We start from the raw sequence: 24,726 nt of genomic DNA, 5'->3' as shown, positions 1-24,726 counted from the left end.
TTTTTAAATCTTAAAAAACACCTTATTTTTCGGCTGGCTCACCCTTTGTCAGTTACACCATTTTGATTTGATAGCATATTACACTCATTTTGCACAAGTGTAGATGACTATACTAATGGAAAGATGTTGAAGAATCAGACCCCGTATACTGTACAAATAGGACCTAGGCATGAAACCACCTTCATACACTTTAGGACTTTAGTATGAGCAGTTTGAACAACCTGAATTTATGCCGCAAACATAATGAGAGGTTAGAGCAGAACCGTTGGAAATAAATGCTGGAAATATTATTTCACAGTTAATGCCAAACTTCCATTGGTGCCTGTGTATGACTATTAGATTTGCTCCACTCATCAAACTAATGGGAGTTTTAGGTGCAACAAGATCACAGGCGAAAAATGGCTAATGAGTTAGAGGCCAAGGCTTTAGTGAATCAAGTACACTGATTTACTGTTTCATGTAAACTAACTTGTTGGAGCTTCCACTTTTACATATTAAAGGCAGTGACATGCCATGCCAGTAACTGTTTTGTGCTACTTGGACATGTACTTGCACACCTCACAACATTGTAAAATGTATCATTAATTTACTACTAAATCGCAGGTTTGTCATGGGCCCTGAGCAAGGGGAAGCGTGCTGTAGCACTGCACCTTAGAGCAACACTGCTCTGAGAAGGGAGAAGTCTGAGCCTGGTCTGTATCAGGCACAGCATATGGTCCTTGATGTACAGCTATATTGATGTAGTAGTGGTCATCACAATTTACCAGCTACCTAATCATTATCTAAACTATAGTTTTTCATTAGTAACACAATATTCTCCTGAGAGGCTGACTAAATTTTGCGGATTTTTTTCAGACTTTCTTTTCAGTTTATTTAATTTGTTGTTCTCTCCAGGGGTTTGAGCCCTGACATATTTATAGAGTAGAATCATGGAGTCATACCATCAGAGTTTAGGGCCAGAAAGGACCACCAGATCATCTAGTCTGACCTCCTGCATATCACTGGCCAGCAACACCACACCTCACTCACCCTCTAAACCAGTGAGCAACCTGTGGCCCAAGGGCCACACGCGGGCCATCAGGGTAATCTGCTTGCAGGCCATGAGACATTTTGCAGACATTGACCATCCGCAGGCACGGTCGCCTGCAGCTCCCAGTGGCCACAGTTCACTGTTCCCGGCCAATGGGAGCTGTAGGAAGTGGCATGGGACGCAGGGAAGTGCTGGCTGCCACTTCCCACAGCTCCCATTGGCCAGGAATGGCGAACCGTGGCCACTGGGAGCTGTGGGCAGTCATGCCTGCAGACGCTCAATGTAAACAAACTCTTGCGTCCCACCAGCAGATTACCCTGATGGGCTGTGTGTGGTCTGCGGGCCTCAGGTTGCTCACCATTGCTCTAAATCCATCAACTGAAATGAGACCAAAGTATTACAGCCCACCAGAAGAGAATATGATGGAGCAAAGTGCACCAGTGCCTGAGTCCCCAATGGCAGGGAACTAATTAAGTGATCACTATTAAGTGCTCCATAATGTTAATGTTATTTCGTTTTTGCTTCATGTCTATATTACTATTAATATAACAAAAGCATAATATTTATCAGGTGTGGCAAGAAAATATGTTTAAAGCAGCAAAGCAATTTAGCCAAGATCACACAAAGTACTCCCTCTTGTTTGTTAGATCTGGCAAGACTCATTTTAAATTAGTTTGGTAAGTATTTTGTGTTTTATCATGTGCTTTAGACTCTAATATTCAGAAGCACTTATTATGTAACACAGATTGTGTATATAGATTGTACTGGAAAAAACAACTCAAAAGGAGAAAGTAATGCCTATTTCTGAATGCAAAATTTATGAAAAATCAGCAAAGCTCCTTCCTGAAAGCTCTCTATTGTTGGTAAACACTCTGCTGTCTTTAAGTACCCTGTCTTGAATTCTGTCTGATCCTGGAGATTTGCTACTTTTGAGTCTTGCCAATTATCTTAATCCCTTTGCCACCCAACCCCTGCAGTCATTCAGGATAAAGTATATTTACTATCAATGCCAGGTAGTAAGCTGTTAGTGTCCTCACATATAACTATACTTCAAAGCATTTGTTAAATAGGATGATCTAATATTACAATGTCTGTTCTTCATGACATAATTTCTCAATTAATTCAATGTTGTTCAAAATGCTTCCTTGACTGATTTATTGTTTCTGTGATAGTGCTAAGGGTGTTGCCTATGTAGTTACTATATTTAGGAATCTTTTCCAATATTTTCTGCTGAATAACTCTCTAGTCCTTGCCTTTTGCCTCCTTTGGGCAGATCTTGGCCTCGTTCTTCTCTTCACTCTCTCCCCCTCCACTGCTTCTCATATTATGGGTTGTTTTAACTGTACTTGTAAATAAACAGCCCAGTACATTGCTTTCCATTGATATACTGTACAATAAAGTGTCTCACATCATAGAAATATAATTTGATATCAGATCAATATCGAGCTGAAAATCAAACTGTCAATTTAGTTAAAATCATGGAGACTTACTGTTTCAGAAAAAGCTCTCTAATACAATAATGGTGAAAACTGCATCAGTGAGGGACCCCCGCAAACCTTCTGGATGACTGAACAGCCAAACAACAATTTGGATTTTGATTGTGCAGAGTATATTGTGAGGTTGATTAAAAGTGAGAAGGTAGAAATATATGGTAGTAAAGTAAGGAAAGGGGATGGGGGTTGCATAAACCCCCATAAAATCAATTTTGTTGCAATCTGGAAACCAGTGAAGCTCTGACAGAAAGGGTTGAAATGTGGTTTTTGTTGTGGTTTAAGAACCTTGCTATGGGATGTTGAACAAGATGCAGCTGATGAATAGATTTCTTCTGAAGCTCCATGAGAGCTGAATTACAATGGCCTGGGAGTAGTCTAACAAAGGCACAAATCAGGACTCCTACCCTGTCAAGGGTAAATTACAAATGTTTTAGAAACACAAGAAAGCAGATTAAGAACTAATATTATTATGGGATTGTTAAAAAGCAACATTTCCTTGAGTTGTGGCTGAGACCAAATATTTGGGAAAAGCACGGAGAATAATTTATGGCTAAATAAAAATGTATGATATCCCATTGTGTGTGTGTATCTATATCTACACAATGGGAGCATGAAAAGAGAGACTTTCCTGCACCTGCACTGCGCTAAGCCATGAGATAAAGAGCAGTAAGTACTTGCTGCCAGAAGCATATGATCAGAGACTCACTTATACCTAACTACGCACAAATTGTATAGGCCAAATTCTCCCCTGATTTATATCCCTGTTAGCTGCAGCATGTATTGCACTACATTATTTATAATTTGTATTACAGCAGGAACTAGGAATCACAATCAAGGATCAGGCTTCCATTGTTCTAGGCACTGTACAAACAGCTAACAAAAAAAACAGTGCCTCCCCCAGAAAGCTTATGGACAGTACACAGCGGATAGAAGAGACAGACACATGGAGACACACAAATGGTGCAGGCTTGGGGTTGAAAGCAAGAGGTAACCATAAATGAACAGAGTTTGTCATAAAAATAGAAGTCTCAGCTCCCTACCTGCCTAGCCAACTGGCTTTGTTGCTAGTAGTCTAAGCCACAGAAATTCACTTAAGAAGCTGTATTGGTACTTTATTACTTATATGGTTGTCTAAAATGGAAATTAGTGGTAAATTATCAATGAGCTTAAGTAATGCAAGGTGGCTACAATTATATTGCTGCCAGCTTCAAACTGTATAGCTCCACTTCTGGCCCTGGCCGTGGTCCCAGCCCCGTTCCCAGCCTCTGTCCCGGAGGCCTGCTGCAGCCCTGGCTCCTGGACCAGCTGCGGCACTGGCCCCAACCTCAGGCCCCTTACTCCTGTCTGCACCCCCCTAGGAGCTGCGACCCCACTCCTGGCCTGGCTTCCAACCGTGGCTCCATGGGAAGGGGTTGCAGACAGGGTAGGTGGGGACATGACGTGAAAAGTTTGGGGCCACTTCTATAGACTTTACTAAACTAAAAAGAATGACATAAAGAGATGGGATTTATAACCTTTAATTATTTAATTAAAACACAGGGAGAACACACAATACTACTATAATGAATTAAGTAGATAGTGGTGATTGCCAGTAATTGGCTACTAGAGGTAATTTTGATTTAAAACCTGGTGGAAGGTATTTTATACTATGGGATATTTAAAACTACAGATGGCAGGGAAAATGCAACTTTTGTTAGGAACACAACCTAAGAAGTCAATATAGAAATAGGGATCAAAATATCCATAGATTAGACTAGAAATGTTTCTTATTGGAACAGCTTGGAGACTTTTTAATAGATAACGTCTCAAATAGGAATATGTGAAAAACAGAAGTGGGCTGGCAAAAACAAGAGAATTTGAAATGTTATCGTCAATTTTAGCAGCTATCATTGATTTTTTGCTTTGAAGGCAAATGCAGTGGAAGAAAAAGAATAACGTTACATGAAAAAATGATGTCTCACAAATTATTTATGAGAAGTAAAAAAAAATGGGGAATTCAATTTATCTTGATATATGAAAGGAATTCCATAATGCTGATTTGCTTTAACACAGAGAATATAATACTAAACTGTTGAGGCATGAGCTTTTAGTTTAATCTTTTACTGTAGCTGGTCAAAGCGCTAACACTCACCTCCTTTAAATTCTGTCTGTCTAGCATAGTAAAGAGAGACAAAAGTAAGGATATGTATATTAAATAAAGAAATCCAAAAGTGTTGGATGAAATTTAGAAAAGAAGAGATGGATGTTGCAAAACTGAATACAGTTATGCGCCATTGATTTTTATTTTGTTCTTTTTTTATTCTGAAGCCGTAAGTAGAAAATGTGCCACTGGATAGTTATGAAAAAGATTAATGTTCCACTTTACATGTCCTTCTCTTTAGCCCCTCTCCCCAAAATGTGCTACAATCCTAGAATAAAACAGAATCTAAACAGTATGTAGACTTTGCGACTGTGGGTGATTGGTAGTTACTAGTTGTTCCATCACTCTCTGAGAAATTCGGATAATTGTAGGAGATAGTGTCATGGCTGATGTCTCTTTCTATCCATAGAAACACCTACTCTATGGATTGTTTAAATTCTCTAGTAGGACACTCCCATGTGCTCTGTCCTGCGAGCCCCACTCTCATGCATATTCCTTCCTCCTCTGAACCCTCACCATTACATATGCTTCCATCTTTATGAACAACCTGGTTCACACACCGTTTTCTTTCTTGCCTTCTGTATGCATGCTTTGTGCATAAGCTTGCCTCTCCAAAAATCCCAGGAGTGCCTTCTCTATCTTCAGTGTCTTCTTGAAGGGAGCACTAAATATCAGCGGTTTGAGTTCCCTTTGTTCAGACTTCTGTGCTCCCGGTTCAAAAGTCTATTTTCATCCTGAGTCCAAGGACCAGGATATCAGTGATACCATAGTATTCCCTATAGTTAAAGCGGAAGATACCTGTAGAATTGCATGAACCCAGACTGTATAACTAGAATAATCATGTCTTATTGATGGTGAACAATGTATGTAAATTATGCAGTCAAAACTAAGTCTATTTCTATGCAAAAATGGTTCCATTTCTCAAATAAAGGTGGATTAAGGAAGGATGGTCCAGTGTTAAAGGTGCTATTCGGGAACTCACGAGACCTGGGTGCAGTTCCAAGCTCTCCATTGGTCTCCCTATGTGACTTTGGCCAAGTCACTTAGGAATAGATTCACAAAGGAACATGCATGGTGATGCTAGGTGTGGAAACACACAACTTTTAGGAGCCTGGAAAATCAGTCAAATTCACTCAACCTGCGTTTGGCATCTAGGCTTCCTATACAGTGAATGTGGAGGGGTAGGCACCTCAGAATGGGATTCACAAATGAAAATACTAGGCCTAAGCTAGCCAATGAGAAGTACCAAGCCAAGAGATGTGTGCTAAGCCACATACCTCTCTTAGAGATAGGCACCTAAGTTGGGGCTGCAGAGAGGCACTACCCTCTGTTGGGTTTTCTCAGGTCTGAACCTCCTTTTGATGTTAGGAGCCTATGCAGCTTTGTCAACAATCTGGGGAGAGGAGGAGAAAGGACAAGGAGTACTTTCTTCACACATTTTAGCACAGGGATCTGCCACCTCTCAGGTGAGTTCCCTAGACATTGGGTTTTATGATGTTCTGAGTGGGGTTCCCTCCGGTCTCCTGGTAAAGCTGTTCCATTGTGACTAAATAATTAGAAAAGTTATTGGGCCAGAGAGAGGCAACAGCATGAGAATGACCATGTAGCCTGGTGATCTGAGTACTCTGCTAACAGCTGGAAGACCCAGGATCCAGTCCCCCTGCTCCTAACTTTTTGAAATTAGTTATACACAGAAGAGAGAATGTTGTCTGATCTTTAGATTATGTATTAATTATATTGCTTACTTAAGAATCAGTAGTAATCACTTTGAGAGTTGACAGGTTCTTGCCCCAAGATGAGGCCCAGTATTATTCAAATTATTAGACAGTTGGGAACCCTGATGTGCACCATTGCAACACACACTATAGGAACTCTTTTATATTTACAAATATAGTTTATTAATACATTTAGCACAGTCACAAACACCCAACTCAGTAAGGTAGATAGAGATACTACAGAATGTACATCTGTACATCCATATACTCATACCATCCCTTGTAGAACAACCTGAAATGTTAGCCATCGTCTTCCTCCTCACCATCACTTTCCCCCTCATCATCAGTGGCCATCATTATGGCACCTCCCAAGGACTACATCTCCTTCTCCTACTGCCCAAGGCTGCAATGCCACTTTTATAATATGTTACTCTGATGCTGTTATTTTTGATGCATAATTCAAGTAGGGGATTGTTTCCCTTTTCCTTATTTATATTTCCTCACCTTACTAATGTTGGAGTGTCTTTTTCCTATAAGTTAGTATATCAGTGATCTCAACTTATCATCATATAGTCAATTCATTGTCATGGCCTTTTTGTGGTTAGGTATCATATTTGTTATTTCTGTTCTAACTGGTGATTTTGGTTCTTCCCAAGTTCTAAGTTGTGGCGTACCTGTTAAGTTTAAAAGAGTATGAACTTAAGCAAGCCTCTATGGCAACCTGCAACCTCTATGTCACAGCCATAGATGGACTTTAGGCTTTAGCTCATTAGCCTCTATCTAGGTGAAAGGTCCCAAACATATGTATGCTAACCTTGCCTTATCTCAACATACAGGATGTGGCCTGCAGGTCCCTTGTGTTACAGCCAAAATATACTCTAATACAAAAACATATAAACCTATGTTAATAAAACAAATAATCAAATCCATAAGAACATACAAAACATAAAAGATATAAAGGGAAGCAAGCAGTCTAGCCTTAGATGTATCTCATGTGCATATTATCAACAAGGAGTCTGGTGTCACCTTAAATTGGTTTTTTACCCACAAAAGCTTATGCCCAAATAAATCTGTTAGTCTTTAAGGTGCCACCAAACTCCTTGTTGTTTTTGTGGATACAGACTAACACGGCTACCCCCTGATACATGTCCATGTTATGTACATCAGTTTATTGCCAGGACATTTCTGTAGTTGTCATGTGCCTGTGGTCAGAACTTCCCCTTGAACTCTATTTTCAGCTCCCCAAATACTTGGGGTTTTCCATTGGGCCGTTTATCTGTGCAAAACTTATCTGTTCATAGGCCTCAAACCTTATACTAACTTCCTGAAGCTAATGTCTTACAGGATACAGGACTGTAGGTTTCTTGCATTACTGCTGAATAGAATGCATAGCAGAACATAATGCAAAGCAGTAAATATAATAAAGGCAAACTAGCCCAATGGGCTACAAGAATGAGGCAGTCCCATATCTGAATGTCCTATAGCCCAGTGGCTAGAGCAGGGATCAGCAACCTTTGGCATGCAACCTGCCAGGGTAAGCCCTCTGGTGGGTCAGGCCGGTTTGTTTACTTGCTGCGTCCGCAGGTTCGGATGATCACAGCTCCCACTGGCCGTGGTTTGCTGCTCCAGGCCAGTGGAGTCTGCGGGAAGCAGCACAGGCCAAGGAATGTGCTGGCCACAGCTTCCCGCAGCCCCCATTGGCCTGGAGCGGCGAACCACAGTTAGTGGGAGCTGCGATCGGCCAAACCTGTGGATGCGGCAGGTAAACAAACTGGCCCAGACCACCAGGGGGCTTACCCTGGTGGACTGCTAGCCAAAGGTTGCAGATCCCTGGGCTAGAGCATGCATGATGAGCTATCTCCCTTTAATTCCGTTCTGCCTCTTAGTTGTGGGGGACGGGGGGGACTTGAGCCAGGGGTCTCCCTCATCCCAAGTGAGTCCCCTAACCACTGAGCTAAAAGTTACAAGGAACTGCCTTTGCTCCTGTCATATTGGGTAAATTCACGTGCATGGTCCCAATCCAGCAGGCAAGCACTGAGAAAGCTTACTGGATTTTGCACCACATGTGAATTAGGTGGAGTTATGTCTCACTTTCCCCAGTTCATGAATGGCTCTGGGGTTTCTGGGTCCAGACACCTGACCTGATTCTGCAGTGAGCATGCTCAGAGGCAGAAATATAGGCAGCTAGGGAACTTTTACTGAAAATATTTAGGTGCTGAGCAAGTTTAGATGCATACAGCATTCAGCGATAGCTGAGCAGGAGTTTTGTTTATTCCATTTGGGCCTTGTTCTGGGATTCAGGTGCTTAAAATGGCAGTTAGGCGCCTAAGTTCTTTTGTGAATCTAGCCCTGACTCTCTCTGTCTCAGTTCCCTATCCTATAAAATGGGGATAATAGCACTTCACCTCACTGGGTGGTGTGAGGATAAATACATTAAAAGATTTTATTGGTACTAAGGGTGGGATCCATGAAAGGACTTGGGAGTTGCAACAGCAAGTGTCACATCACCTAATATTTAGGTTCCAAGAAAAATCACAGGAACAACATTGTGATCCACAAAGGCTGAGTTAGACACCTAGGCTCCCTATACAATGATCAGGGAGAGATAAGCACCCTAAAATGCAATACACATATGCCAACATGCTAGGCACAGAGCCACCTAAGTAAGCCAATGGGAGATACTGATGAGAGGCATGTGCTAAGCCTGCTCCTCTCATGGAGATAGGCACCTAAGTCCAGGCTCCAGGAAGGAGCCTAGCTCTACTTGTGATCCAAAAACGGAGGCCTACACATGGAGTCAGGCAGCTTAAGCACTTAAGCCACTTCTTGTGGGAATGAGTTAGGCACCTGTCTCGCTCCACACAAAGCAGCCAGAGGAGGAAGTACCCACCTTATAACTTTTATCCCAAAACTCTAAGGAGAGTGCTCTAACCACTAAGCTATGGGATATTCTGATGTCAGGCTCTCCCTGTCTCTCCCGTTGAAGCTGTTCCACAGTGGACAAATAATGAAAGAATGATTGAAGAAGGAGGAGGACCAGATCCAGGGTCTCCCATCTCCCAGTTTGGTTCCCTAACTACTGGAATATTGAGTCATATTTGTGTTCTCTCTCTCTGTCTTGCTCTGACCTCATATGACTATTTAAGTATTTAGTTGCAGTGGAAAAGACCAGACCAACAGACAGAGAGCAAAAGAGACTATCACTCTGTCGTCCAGTGGGCAGGGAATCCATCTGGGAGGTAGAAGATCCTGGGTCCAGTCCTCCTGCTCCAATAATTCTTCCTTTGTTTATCCATGGGGGAACAGATTCAACAGGAGAGACTGAGGAAGCCTTACATCAGGCTATCTTGCAGATCAGGGTTGGAGCACTTGCCTGAGAGGTAAGAGACCCGTGTTAAAATCCATTCCTCCCTCCCCTGCTGGCAGAAGGGAATTGAATCTGTGTCTCCCCCATCCCAGGCAAGTTCCCTAATCACTGAGCTAAAGGTTATAAAGTGGGTGTCATCACCATCTCCAGTATGATTTTGAATTGGAGCTGATCTGGTAGGCAGCCTCTGAGCATACCTACTAGATTGGGTCCCACACACAACTTAGCTGATTGAATGGCTATTTCCCCCCTGGTTTGTGAACTGCTCTAGGGCTTAGGTAGGAGATAGGCTTCTTGATGCCTAGAGTGGGCCAGCGGTGCATGTGCTCTGGGGTCTAAAACTTAGATGCGTAGGAGGGAACTTTTACAGTGGAAAGATAGGCATCAAGTCAGTCTAGCTGCCTATGGGATTAGGCAGCAGCTAAGCAGAAGATTTGTGGATTGAAGTGGGCCAAGCACAGGGTCTTAGGAACCTAACATTTGTGCTTAGGTGTCTAAATGGTTTTGTGGATTGCACTCTCGGATATTCCAGAAATAGGGGCCAAATAAGTAGCTTTGATAAATAGTTTACACTTTTTTTCCATTTAAAAAATTGATTTCTTCTTAAATAGAAGGGATAAAAATTGCAGAAAAGGAAATAATAAACGGCCTTGTGTGAAACAAGTTCTGAATTTGGCACAATTTTGTAAGTCATTTACATATCTGACATGTATTTTATATTCTGCCTAGTAAGTACCCAGATACCAGGCTCCACAGTAAAGTAAAATTAACTGTGACTGAATGCCTGGACCTCCATTTTCATGTCTTGGAAGTCTTTACCACTGATGTGAATCATCATAAGTTAGGTTAACTTACCATCCTCTTGGGGATGGAGGAGAAATACTTTACAAAGTGAGGGAAATCTCAGACCGTGCCTTACATAATATATGGTTTATAATTAACAATCTCCCTTTCCCTGTTACACGTAGTGCTGGTGACTTGTGTCAGACATAGGGCCAGACCCTGGGCTAGAAATAAACAGCACAGAGAACAAAATCTGGGAGGAGGGTTCATGTGTGCACATGGAAAAGAGGCATAAAACACCTGTGCACTCACCTGATCCTCCTTCTGCTTTGTGCAGAAGGGCAAATCCCCCTGAGACCTACTTTAACTTACATAGAGCTGTAAAGACCACGAGGAGTGAAAATGCTGCTGAGGTTTGCTGTAGCGTTGTGGAGTCCCGACTATGTATTTCCTTAATTATGATGCCTTTCTTCTGTGACGCTGTAAGCAGGGAGTTGAATGGCATAAGGCAGGGGTGGCCAAACTTATCGGCCTTCTGAGTGGCATACAACAATCTTCAGATGTTCAAGAGCCAGGGCACATCTGCCAGGAGATGGGGCTTGGAGCTTCAGCACTGCAGGAGGTGCCTGATGGGGAGAGGGGCTTCAGTCTACTCCTCCTGAAGCCCTCATACCCAGCAGGTGTGCCTCACAGGGCTGAAGCCCCGAGATCTCCTTCCCCGCTGAGCAGAAACCCCAACACCCCCCTCCTCACTTATTGCACCACCCCACTGCAAGGCAGAGGTCCCAAGTTCCCCACCCCCTCAGTCTCGTAGGTGGAGAATGCGGGGAGGCTGGGGAGCTCCATGCGCTACACTTTAATGGTAAAAGAGCCAGTTTGGGAGCTAGGGCATCAGAAATTGGCCTTATAATTATATCCCCTCTTACTTTAAAACGTGTCTTTTGAATTAGGATCTTTTTGCTTTCTTTTTTAGAAAAGGGAAACTTTCTCACAAGCTCTGATTCCCAAATAAGAACTGGAAGTCCCATCACTTGGGATGTTTAAAACTTGTTTTCTCTAACCACCAGAAAATAAGAGGGAACAATTGCACATAGATAAGAGACTCTTTCCTCTCAACATGTACTTTTCATTCCTAATGGAAGGGGATTTTAACGCCTTGCATCTCTCTCAAGTCCTTTACACCTATTTTTCATCCGCTGCATCTAATACAAACCAGAGGTAGATTAGAAATTGGTTAGTCTCTAAGGTGCCACAAGTACTCCTTTTCTTTTTGCGAATACAGACTAACACGGCTGTTACTCTGAAACCTATCATGCTCTATGATTCTCTTAACTATGCAGTATTTATATATGGCAGCCTCCTATGCCACATTCCATAGACTTGATCTAGTCCTGTTACCAGTGAAATCAATGGGTGTTTTACCATGAAATTCTCTGAGAATTGGATTGACTCCTACCTGAGTAACTGGGAAAAGGCTGAGCATCTGCTGAAGCCATCATGTATAGGGAGAAAAAGAGAGAGAGAGAATGACAGGTTTCAGAGTAACAGCCGTGTTAGTCTGTATTCGCAAAAAGAAAAGGAGTACTTGTGGCACCTTAGAGACTAACCAATTTATTTGAGCATGAGTCTCTAAGGTGCCACAAGTACTCCTTTTCTTTTTTAGAGAGAGAGAAGTAATTGATCTTTTCATTCTCTGATTTCTGTGTTTGTGTGATCTGCATGGTAAATGTCAACACAAATTTCACTGAAATAATGTTAGAAAAATCCATCTAGCAAGTCACTCTTTTGCATACTCAGCTATTTTTTCTAATTAATCCAAATATTTTAGAAATTTCAATTAAATTTTTCTCAAAGTAACAGAGTCTTTCATTGTAACCTGGAACAATTTAATCTTATAAAATGAAGTTTATCATATTATAACTCCGGAGGAATATAGATCTGAAACTTGATACACATCACTATGCGTATTTTTGCCATTCTGTAACTAAAATGCCTTAAGCTATTCTGTCCTATTTGATAGCTATTAAAGTTATTAACAAAATAAAAAAAAATTGGATAAGGATTGACAACTTGTGTGTCAAGTTTCAGCCTATTGCAATTTCAAACAGTTGCCATATTAAACCCTGGAAATTGTGTTTTTAATAGAAACACTAAGTGTATCTCAACTCTAGAACAGTCAATTGCATTGAGCACAGGGCTAAGAACAAGACATTTTTCTGAGTTGTAATCTTGGCTCTTACAATGACTTTCTCTGTTTGCTTTAGGCAAGTCACTTTAACTGTCTGCCTCACTATAATCATACTTCCCTGCTTACTTCAGGTTCTTATTGTAAGGATTAATTAGCTAACAGGTATGGAGAGTTTTGAGAATATGAAATGTTAAGTATTATCATTATTTGGAAATGCTATCTAGTAGTTGGTATAAAAGAACACACATTTACAAAACCAGTGTAAGAAATTTACCAACTCTTCTAAACAGCTGAAGTGGACTTGTCTTTTCATTTTACATTAAAAACCACCAGTGAGTAATGTTCACAACCATTGTAGAAACTATCCTACATTCTTAAGACTTGGGGATAATCCCTTTGCGTTTGAATGACCATGCATTTCAACCATGAAAGTTACACAGAAATAATGCTAATGGTGTTACTTCATCTCTCATCTTGATCCACCCAATCCTACTGCGTTTGGATTCTAAATATAATTATTGACGGTGCTCCAGTCCTTAAAAAAAAAAAAGTGCTAGAAATTCCCTGGACCCAGCTTCCAGTTCTGGAATGACAGATGGTGCCTCAGTAACCTGTCATCAAGCTGTCATCTCTCCTTCCAGAGTGGGCCCAGAAGTGGAAGTTGTGGAGGAAGCTGTGTGAGGAGATGGCGTCCTTTCCTCTTCTATCTCTTCTGCTTCCAGAAACACTCCAGAAGGAGAGATGGTGGCTCGCTAACCTGTGAAGGGTACCAAGCCGCCATCTCTCTTTCTGTCAGAAATACAGGAATGCCATTCCAGCTAAAAAAAAAAAAAAAAATTGTAGGAAGGATGTTCTGGAACATTCCGGTATGACTTGAGAGCTGATTACCAGCTTACTTATATTTTACGACAAAGCGTCTCTGCTACTCTATGATATTATGTTGCTGTCATTTGGTGAAGGATAGCATGTACATCTTCAGTCATGTTATATTTAGGTCATTCAGTACTGCTTATTGCTAAAAAAGAACCTGTCATGAGCAGTTGAAATGTTGCACTGGAAAACTGACCCAGTCATAATTTGTTATTATCACTTTTTAATTAATGATTTTAGAATTTAATTCCTGAACCACTGAATCAATGGGAAATTTGCTATTAATGATTGCAATAGCCATAGATAAGTGTGCAAGATGAGTGGGCTGTTCTTTAAGAATGTTCACTGAAAAAAGCTGGAACATATGTTCTAGAAATAGTTTGGTTTTGCCAACCAATAAACAAGCATTGTAATCTGTGTATTCCTATAGCTTTCTTAAGACACCATTTTCAAAAGGCAATACATGTGCAACTAGGCAGTTGGGTGTCAATATAGGGGTTCAGTTGATATTTACACATCCAGGACATTTTCAAAATTGGGTTTGGGGAACTCCCAAAATGTCATAGTATCCTGGAAAATGTGTCCTTCAAGGTGGTGGGGTTGGGATGTGGTTTACAGAATGGGATCCCAAACTGTATTTTCAGAATCACTCAGTGGCAATGATTGGGATATGGAGATGATAGCATCAGTACACATGGCTACATCATACTTCACAAGTGGGTGAAGAATGCAAGCCTTAGGAAATAAGTAGGTACAAGCCAAGTAGATGTTGAAAAATCTCCACAAGGACTGCTGTGGAATTTGTCCAGAGTATTTGTGCAGGAACCTTGAATTTTGGAACATGCTTTCTCCATTAGGAGAGTACCATTTTTGTCCGTGAATTCCCCTAAAGCAAGGTCCAGTAAAAAGGCATAAACTCTATGGATAGACGGGAGTACAAGTATGGGAAATATGACAGCACATAGGAACAAAATCACTACTGCTAACATATATTTTTAGATACACTTTCCACATTTCACTTTGAAAATTATCCTGGTTTTCTGAGCACTCAATACTGACCACTTAAATAATCTTGAAGAGTACCTAAAGGGAACCTTTGAACATTCCTCTTAGCAACTTCTGGCATTTTTAACTTCCCTTTTCCACTCTTAGGGGTCTCTGCAAAAGTGCTTATTTATAGAATCCTGGTTAGAAAACATGAATATGAGCAACTCAGACTGTTGCTGAGGGCAGATCGGATAAAACAATTGTAAAATCACTGAGAATAAAGTGCAGTACATTTGTAAAGAACGTAACTGCAGCAACTGACAATACAAAAGGTATGGGGGAACATTCTGTTACAAAGTAAAAAAATGAAGCACATTGATTCCTTGCTTTGTAATGCAGACTATTAAACATTCAAAGGAAACAGAGTGTTTAGATGGAAATTATGTGACTCAGAATCTGTGACTTGATTTAAACCTGTACTACCAGAGCAATAGGAGGGAAAAAACCACCTAAACTAAACAAAAAACAAGTCCCATTTCAGTAAAAAGGAATATGCCAATTTACATTCAGGAATATTTAATAAAACTAACTGAAAGTAAAATCTATTAGATTGCTGAATAATATCCCAAAGGAAATAAAAGGTGGAAGCCCCATTGCATGGAATATTTTAACCTAAACGAATCAAAATGCTGTGAACGTGCAATAGTGAACATCCTTGAATTGGTAAGGAGTCAGATTAGATAACCTAATATGCCTTTTCTATCTTTAACTTCTCTGAATTCATTGCAGATTAAACTAGCATCAGGACATGGTTCTACTGCTCAGAAAATAATATGTAAAGAAATTGAATCACTAATGCTGAAAAGAGACAAGAACAACAAATTAAAGAGTATCCTAGCGAGTCTGTGAATACCAAGTTTTGACTATAAACATGTGCCATACACTGCTGGAATAAAACTAATATTGGAAATTAATACCAGGTATCAGTAGAAATTGGATAAATCTGTTCAGAAACATTTGTGTACTTACTTCTTTAGTTACCTCAATATACTCAGCATGTAGTTCTATTAAAGGATGGAATGATTTGGACTAAATACCCAATACTCTAGTTCATGAGAAAATACAACTTAACTGAAGTCTCACTCTTACTTGGTCCAATTCTGTGAGGTGCTGAAGACCTTAAATGCTCACAGGATTAGGTCCATAATTCCTACAAGAAATCCTGACATAGCTATGGGAAAGGTATCATGAAATCTTTGGCATCAGGTGTAACAACAATTAATGTACAGTATTTTATTAAAACAAAGATTGAAATCTTTGAAAATGTTTAAGGGATAGTGGGGGGAGAAGAAAGGGGAAAGATTAACCTTTCCAAAGGCATAAAGCTTCCTGAGGAAGGGAAATATACATATTAGACTCTTAAAATAGGTACCTTTAGAACCCTACGAATGCAGAAATTTCCCTTTTGCATCAGACTAATGGTGTTTCAAGCCTGGTATCCTTTGCCAGTGGCCTATACTTGGGTTTCAGAGGAAAGAGAATTCCCCATAATATATCTGGACAACCCCATAATGTATCTAGTCAATTGTGCAGTTCTATACAGGGTGAAAATTTCCACCTGACCCCTAGAGTTTTGTATGTAATTTTCCCATATTCTAGTTACAAATATTATTATTGGCCATAAAATTAGATAGCCTTTCCTCCAGAGTGGTTTTCAGATTTCTGAGCTTGGTCTTTTTTTTTTTTCCCCTGGCTTCTTCTGAGCTGAATATTTGGCACAGAGCAATTAGTATTACTATATTGCACAGCACTGTCAATGTTCCCCATATGCACTAGCCAGGGATTAACTTGATTTCACACATTTATAATGTGCTTCAGCGATCCCATGTAATTCAGTGTATTCTGAATGAAAAGATTTAGTAAATTTACATATTGTTGCCATTGCTTTGAAAAATAAGGGATAAGATCTTGCATATTCCTTTTAATTTAAAAGAGAATTCAAATCAAAATACAGGTAAGGAAATAGCCCAGCTGCTATAAAAACGTTCTACTGTCAACATAAGGTACCTGAGACCAGTGGATATACAGCACAGAATGTGTTTAAAATTTCAGCTACATAGTCTGATGTTATGTCATGGTTTGTTGCACATTTGATAGGATAAGCCACAGTCAACTTATTAAATGTCACATGTCACAAATATGAAGGCTTCAGAAAAGCAAATACTGTACCTGCTTCTTGCAAATATGTGATCCCACTTAAGGATGTATTTCAAATCAACTATAAACAATTTACATCCCTGGAAGGCAGCACAGTTTACGGACACTATACAAGTCTAAAACACATGAATGGTTCTATTCAGAAATGTTAATTGTGACTATTGAGATGCTCAGAATGACATTGCTGCACCTTTTGTACATTTATTTCTATAATTGGATTTTCTGCTTTCTCACTGCTGACTCCATTCTGTTCTATTTCTACTTTGCAAGTTAGCCAATCATTCTATCACACTGTATCACAGGAATTTTTAGGTTGATAAATTTTAAGTACATATTTTTGCATTTGTTTGAATAGTGCAGATTCCAAAATTCCAGGTTGCTATTTTTAACATATTTATTGTGAAGATGCCAGAATGACAGCCCTGGAAATCGAAATTTCTGTTAGACACAGAACAGGTACAACACATGCTTCCCATTTGGTCTGAATAATGTGTCTTAAGCATGACTTAGACTAACCAGCTATACCTCTTAATGTTAGAGGATAGTCCAATCTAAATGCCATTCAATCATTAGACTAAACTGTGGTGACTAATTCAGAGGTGTCATTTATGCTGGTGATTTTGTGATTTGGTCACAAAAGAGTCTGGGCTGAGATCAGTAGCTTGTTTTACATAGAACCAAACAGCCATAAGAGGATGATGATTTATGACCACTGCTGATCTACACTGAATTTAAAATAATGTTCTAGTACTAAATAAAGACTGTGTGTTCTGTTGCCAGTCTCTAGACTCATCCAGATTTCCACAAGATTCTTTTTGTGGAGGTAGTATATTATCTGACTACTTCGCAGCCCCTAGCCAGCTAAGCATTACAGCTCTGTAGCCTTTTCCACATCCAAAGACCCCATATGTGTTGTGATTTTATCTGTAGTGACTAAGTATAAAATGATCCGTGCTGCCTTAATTCCTCTCTCTCTCGCTGTCTCTCTCCCGCCACCCACCATGTAACAAAACAACCATTCCAGCTTCAAAAGCACATTTACAAAGCAGTGTGTAGCTTTATTTAGCTGTGCAACTTGAAAACCTTTCCATACCCTTTGAAAACAGGTAATACTCTCTAACGGTGAATGAGAAGGGGCTACTGGTTTTCACACTTGCCTCTGCCACCGACATGTGTGATTTGGGCAAGTTACAAAACGTCTCTGTGACTCAGTTTTCCATGGGAATAATAATACTAACTCGTCAAGGTGTTGGGGGCATTAACCAACGTTTGTAAAGAACTTCCAGTTCCACTGTTCTGGTATACTCTCATTTATATGCATTATGGACATGCAGGGGAAGTATCTATTTGAAAAGAATGCAACATAATGTCACCAGAGGCAGAAAAACAACGACTCTGTATTAAAAATATTATTATTAGAAATAAAGCCAAGCTAATAATGTCACTAGCTGTGTCTTATAAAGAAGCAGAGTATTGATTACTGTGCTTAATTTTAAATCCCTGAATGGACTGGGACCTGACTACTTGAGAGATGGCCTCTCATCTCATGCCCCACCATGGAAGTTTAAGATTGGCAGAGATGCTTTTTAGAGAGCTTCTAAGGTTGAGCTCTTCAAGAACAGCTCCAGAACTTTCTCTGTAGGGTGAAACTTACTCTTATTGACTGTCTTCTACATCCTCCGCTGGCAGCCTTCAGAACACAATATGTTTGGTTTGGCAGTTGAATACATTTACAGTATCTTTTTTTCTGATTTTTGGGTGGGGCTCATTCTGTTTTTGCTGATCTTGGCCATTTGATGACTTACATATTGCGGATTCTAGCACTAATGGATTTCCCACTATCCATCACGGATTGCACTGCATTATTTTTTACTTTGGAATAGGTTTTGTTTCAGTACTTGTATACCAAGGAAACAGGCTATGGAAAAAAAATAACATTTTATTACCATCTCTTTCTGGAACTCATCTGGATTCCCTTCCTATAGTATCTGAGCTCCTTATAATCTTTAATTGATTTATATTCACAACACCCTGTGAGGTAGGGAAGTGCTATTATTCCCACTTTACACAGGAGGTACTGAGAGATACAGAGAGATTGAGTGGAGTGACTTGTCCAAGGTCACAAAGGAAGTCTGTGGCACCTTGGAAAATGGAACCCTGGTCTTCTGGGTTACAGGATTGCACTCTAACCACTGGATCAGTCTTCCTTTCTATTAAGAATAATTTTAAATTACCCATGAAGTGTAGCATTCGCCTTGTGTGCTTTCATTCATTTAATATAGGTGTCTTATATTTATTTGTTTGCTTGCTTGCTTGTTTGTTTATCTTCTATTAAAGGAACCCATAATTTGCACTAAATTGTATTACTTGAGGAGCAAATTCTCATGCCAATAAGGCCACTGTTGTGCTTCATAAATTGGCCTGAAGCCAGCCAATAATCAGAACAGGATTCCCTCTGTGCAGGGAAACTCTCTGCTGGTGACAGTTGTGCCTGTACTCCCTGCCACGTGTTGTAAGGAGAAGGAGGAGGCATCTTGGGCTTGTGTCATATGAGTGGGGCATGGAGAAGGTGGGAAGGGGGGAAGAGGTGTGATGGAGCTTCTGAGCACAGTTTAGACAGAGTGGAGAATCAACTGTCTGAAATTAAACTTTCTGCAGCAGGTGAGAATCCCTTTCTCATGGGTCTTTGATCCTCCCTCCATCTGTTGCCCCTGGTGCCATGTCCAAGAAATTGTACCACACAGTCAATTTGATAATCTGACCAGATCTCCTCAAAATGAGTCTTGGGATAGAAACTGTTTCTGGGTTTCCAACTGTAAGCCCATAAGATTGTTAACTTTTAAATGCATAAAGTCTTTTTCAGTCATCATACAGTTGATTGGCCAAATGTCTTATATAAATGTTATTCAGTTGGATGGCCAGACTCACTTCAGGTTTCACACTGGTTTCTGCCAGTGTAGCTGCTGGCAGATGCCCACTGTGACGGAAAGTCCATCAAGATAAAGAATGTGGCAGTCGAAATCAGCTGCAGCATCCTTTCTACTGTAGATAGCCCCAGAGCAGCCCAAAAAGTGAGTGACACTAGCTGAGAAATTAGCAGAGCCAAGGCAGCCTGGGGAGATTCTAGTTCATTGTATTTCCTTCCTCATGTCCACTAGCAAGGCTCTTGTGGAACCCCAGTAACAAATCTAACCTACATCCCAATGAAAATCCTGATGAAGTTACACGGCCTGCCTTCATATAGGGTGAATTCTGGTTGAAGAATGGGGAGATTATCCTGGGTGTCTATATGTGTAGTCAATGGAACTGCAAGTGCTCTGCTCAACACACTGAAACACAGGGCACTTCTCTGCAGGCATATAAGTGCTTGATTATGTATGTAAGGCAAAGAGTTTCAGAAATCCAATCCGATTGCTAGGCTTATTTAGGCTTCTAACTAAGTGACCTATTTTTCAAAAGTACTGAGCACCCACCAGCTCCCATTGACTACAAGTTGTTACATGAGATTTTTTTTATCTTGTATAAATTTGCAATTTTCTGCTCTCTTACACAGGAAATAAAAAACACTTGATTTTACAGTATATATACCAACAGCTGTTAAGAAACAATTGGGCTCTTAGAGAATTTGGTGGCTGGCATCACTTCATAAAAAGTGGCACCATCTCAGATTTACTACTTGTATGTTTAAAATCCCAGATCCATTAGCTTTATATCTGCCTGTATCTCTTTATTTTTTATTTAGCTTCTGATTTTTTTTCTTTTGGGTGGATAAACACCTCATCTGTGTGTGCGTGTTTAGCAGCCCTGTAAAGACCAGCCTGAGACTATTCAAATGCATTTGAAACATGGACTACAGGAATGATGCCCAGGAATGCTGTAAATGTATCATGCCACTTGCAGTGTGTCCCTTAGAGGAAAATGGGAGCTGCTCAAAGGAAAGCCGTGGAAGATGAGATCTTATCACAGGAGACACCACCACCTCTACATTTGGAGCATCTCACCTTCATGTTGGAGAGGGAAGAGAGAATAATAACTTCTGAATGGGCAGTTTCCCTCACAAGAGCTGCTGTCTATAGGCAAAAGCCCATTTTCAAAAAGTGTCATTACTAGTGGTATACTAGAAGTGCAACCAAACACATTTACTCACAATTACATCTTCAGGGAAAAATAGATATGTTGCTTCCACCACAAAAGTTATGACTTTGTGCCTTGTGTCATCTCTTTAAACCTGTGCAAAGGGAATGCCAAATGGTTGTTAAACACCAATTACTATGGTGATTTGTTAGCACGCATATAAATGACTAAATTAAAGATAGTGGAGAATCAGGTACAGAGTTTTTTGGACCAATATTTTGTGCATATTGTATTTGTTTTTTAATTAATGTAAGGCATCTTGTACTGAGCTGGTGAATGCTATTTATAAATTGGTAATATAAATAAAATACATTACTTGCAAGAAAAAGCAATAATGAATCTTGTATCTTTCATGCAATCATACTGGTTCATTCAATATTTACTCATAAGAGTTGTGTAGTTGACCGTGCTTTCCTCTTTCATGAGATTATCCTGTCACTGTGTCCTTGATTAGCTGTTGTATACAAATTAAGCAAAAATATTTGAATACGTGAATAAACCGGTTATCACCCTCTCACACTGTGAAACAAAGTACTATAGAAAAAGTTGTCATAGTAAGTAATCCCTGGTGTGAACTAAAGCCTTTCCTTGTTGTTAATTTTAATTAACTAACATGCCAATCAGATTTTCAGTGCATGAGTTTTTTACCCATTATCACTGTTTTTGTAGACCTTTATTTTAATCTGTGCATTATTACATCTGCCCAGCTCCTTTCTCCTATGTATGTGTTTCTTCATGCTTTGTAATTCAGGCTTTTTACAAAACTTGGAAAGACCAACAGTGCCATCTGCTGGTATAAAAGAAATATCTAATACCTCTTGAGGGAATACTTGTGTGTGCTTTCGTTTTCCTTTTCTTTTTTTTTTTTTTCTTTTTTACTTACTCTCTTTTACTAAATAGATGGCTGTTTCTAATTGGGGTGAATCATAGTGTTGTGAACCTCAAAAAGAAGTGGCAGTTTCATTTGATTCAGAAAAGCACAAGAAAGAGTCCCAAACCAAAACATTTTATCTCACCCCTTTCTGTTTAGTTCTACATGCAACTGCTGTGGTTCTGACCATTTTCTAAGAGGCACATACAGAACTGCTTCTTCTTCTTCTTCTTCTTCTTCTTCTTCTTCTTCTTCTTCTTCTCAGTCCTTCTCTGAACTACCCAAACTACTCTGGTCTGCAAAATAGATCTGAAAATCTGGCAACAACAGGCAATCCTATTAACTTTCTGGTGTTTCTGTTTCCAGTCAAAGTTGAAAACATTACAAGTGTTACCTTTTTTAAAAGGTTTCATCGTTTCTCAGTTTCTAGTAGGAATAAAAGAAGCAGCATTTGGAAAGAAGAGTGTGACATGCTATGATTTTTCCCTAATTTTTGTTTTACTTCAATACATATGAGATTTAAATGAGAATTAAACATTGACAAGTACCCTATGTAAATAATTGTGAACTAAATGGGTATAAATCAGGCAGAATTTGACCCAATGATGAAAGTGTAAAAGTGAAATTTAGATAAATGCCCCCAGAGAAAAGGCTTTTCTATTCTATTTAGGATGAAGTCAAAATTAATGGGTTTCAGCAACACTTTCACAACAGTTTCAGACAGGATATGGAATAAACTGAGCTTCAGAAATTGTCCCAGGATAGGTTTCAGAGTAGTAGCTGTGTTAGTTTGTAACCACAAAAAGAAAAGGAGGACTTGTGGCACCTTAGAGACTAACACATTTATTTGAGCATAAGCTTTCGTAAGCTACAGCTCACTTCATCGGATGCATTCAGTGGAAAATACAGTGGGGAGATTTATATAGACAGAGAACATGAAACAATGGGTGTTACCAGACACACTGTAAGGAGAGTGATCAGGTAAGACTCCAAAGAGAGATTGCTGAATTGGAATTAATTTGCAAACTGGATACAATTAACTTAGGCTTGAATAAAGACTGGGAGTGAATGGGTCATTACACAAAGTAAAACTACTTCCCCATGTTTATTTCGCCTTCCCCCCCGCCCCCCCACGGTTCCTCAGACGTTCTTGTCAACTCCTGAAATGGCCCACCTTGATTATCACTACAAAAGGTTTTTTTCCCCCGGCTCTCCTGCTGGTAATAGCTCACCTTAGTTGATCACTCTCCTTACAGTGTGTATGGTAACACCCATTGTTTCATGTTCTCTGTCTATATAAATCTCCCTACTGTATTTTCCACTGAATGCAACTGATGAAGTGAGCTGTAGCTCACGAAAGCTTATGCTCAAATAAATTGGTTAGTCTCTAAGTTGCCACAAGTCCTCCTTTTCTTTTTGTCCCAAGATAGGATCTACTGAAAAAATACTGGATAGGCAGTGTGGTAGAGGTGAGAAAACTACTGATAGGAACATGGGCCGACCTTTTTTTCCACCCATTTGAGAATTATCTGCAACCAGACTTCGATTTTCACAGATTTATTCATTACTCTGTATTATTCCATGCATCCTCTATAGAAACAAATTTCAGCTTCATTAACTGTTTGTTGTGACCCTGTCCCAGATCCTGCTAAGACAACTGTGCAGACTCATTGGATTCAGCAGGGCTCAGGGCAAGTGTGTGTGGGGGTCTTCCTTTGCGATTCTTTCTACAAGATCATGTCTTCAGCTATATCATGCTTCTTCTTCATTGGGTGTGACTGGGTAACGAAGTAGCATGATATTGCTTTTGGACTGTATGACTGAAACCTTTACAAACAAGAGAAAGAAAATCAAAAAAGTTTCAAGGTAGCTACACGAATAATTACAGTGTGAACTTTTGGGTGAGCACATATTCGCGCAAGAATTTGCAAGACATTAGTTTTCCATGAAAAGAAAAGGAGTACTTGTGGCACCTTAGAGACTAACCAATTTATTTGAGCATGAGCTTTTGTGAGCTACAGCTCACTTCATCGGAGCTGTAGCTCACGAAAGCTCATGCTCAAATAAATTGGTTAGTCTCTAAGGTGCCACAAGTACTCCTTTTCTTTTTGCGAATACAGACTAACACGGCTGTTACTCTGAAACCTTAGTTTTCAATGAACTTCCTTAGGAGCTAAAAATCATTTACACAAATATTCATGGAAAATAACCTTGGAATATGTTTTGTTTCATCACTTGCATACCAAGGAGACAGGCATTAGAAAAAAAATAATGTTTTATTATCATCTCTCTCTGGTACTAATCTGGATGCCCTTCCTGTAGTATCTATGGTCCTTACAATGTTAAATAGATTTATATTCACAACATGCTGTGAGGTTGCGAAGTACGATTATCCCCACTTTACAGGTGGGAAACTGAGGTCATGAATGTTGCCAAAATGAATTTAGTTTTTAATCCAAACAAATCTGCAATTTTTTTGCAATATTTGTCCACTGTCACAATGTGATTATAATGAACAAAACACTGTCCAGGGGCCAGGAACTGAACTTCTGGGCATGCTGCTGATTCTGCCACTGACTCAAAGTATGGCCTTGGGCAAATCAAAACCTCTCTGTACTTTACTCCTCTCGGCTGTAAAATGGGGATACAAAGGCTTGCCTTCCTCATGTGGGACTTTTAATTAGTTAATATTAGTAAACGGTTTTGAAGATGTGAGATATAATGGATTTTTAATACACTACTGGATATAGATATATTTCTTAAGTACGTGAGATTAACAATCCTTTGGAAAGGTTCTAAGACCAAATATGATTGTGAGCTGAGCTGAGTTTCCTTAACAAAAATAAACTGCTCAGAGAAGGTTGATTCAGATGTTTACCACTCTTTAGTCCTTTTATAAAGTTCTTCAAAAATCAATATATGAGACAATTT

This window comes from Eretmochelys imbricata, chromosome 1 (assembly GCF_965152235.1).
Source record: "Eretmochelys imbricata isolate rEreImb1 chromosome 1, rEreImb1.hap1, whole genome shotgun sequence".
Taxonomy (NCBI): domain Eukaryota; kingdom Metazoa; phylum Chordata; order Testudines; family Cheloniidae; genus Eretmochelys; species Eretmochelys imbricata.
The sequence above is the reverse complement of the archived record's forward strand: the minus strand, read 5'-3'. Positions refer to the sequence as shown.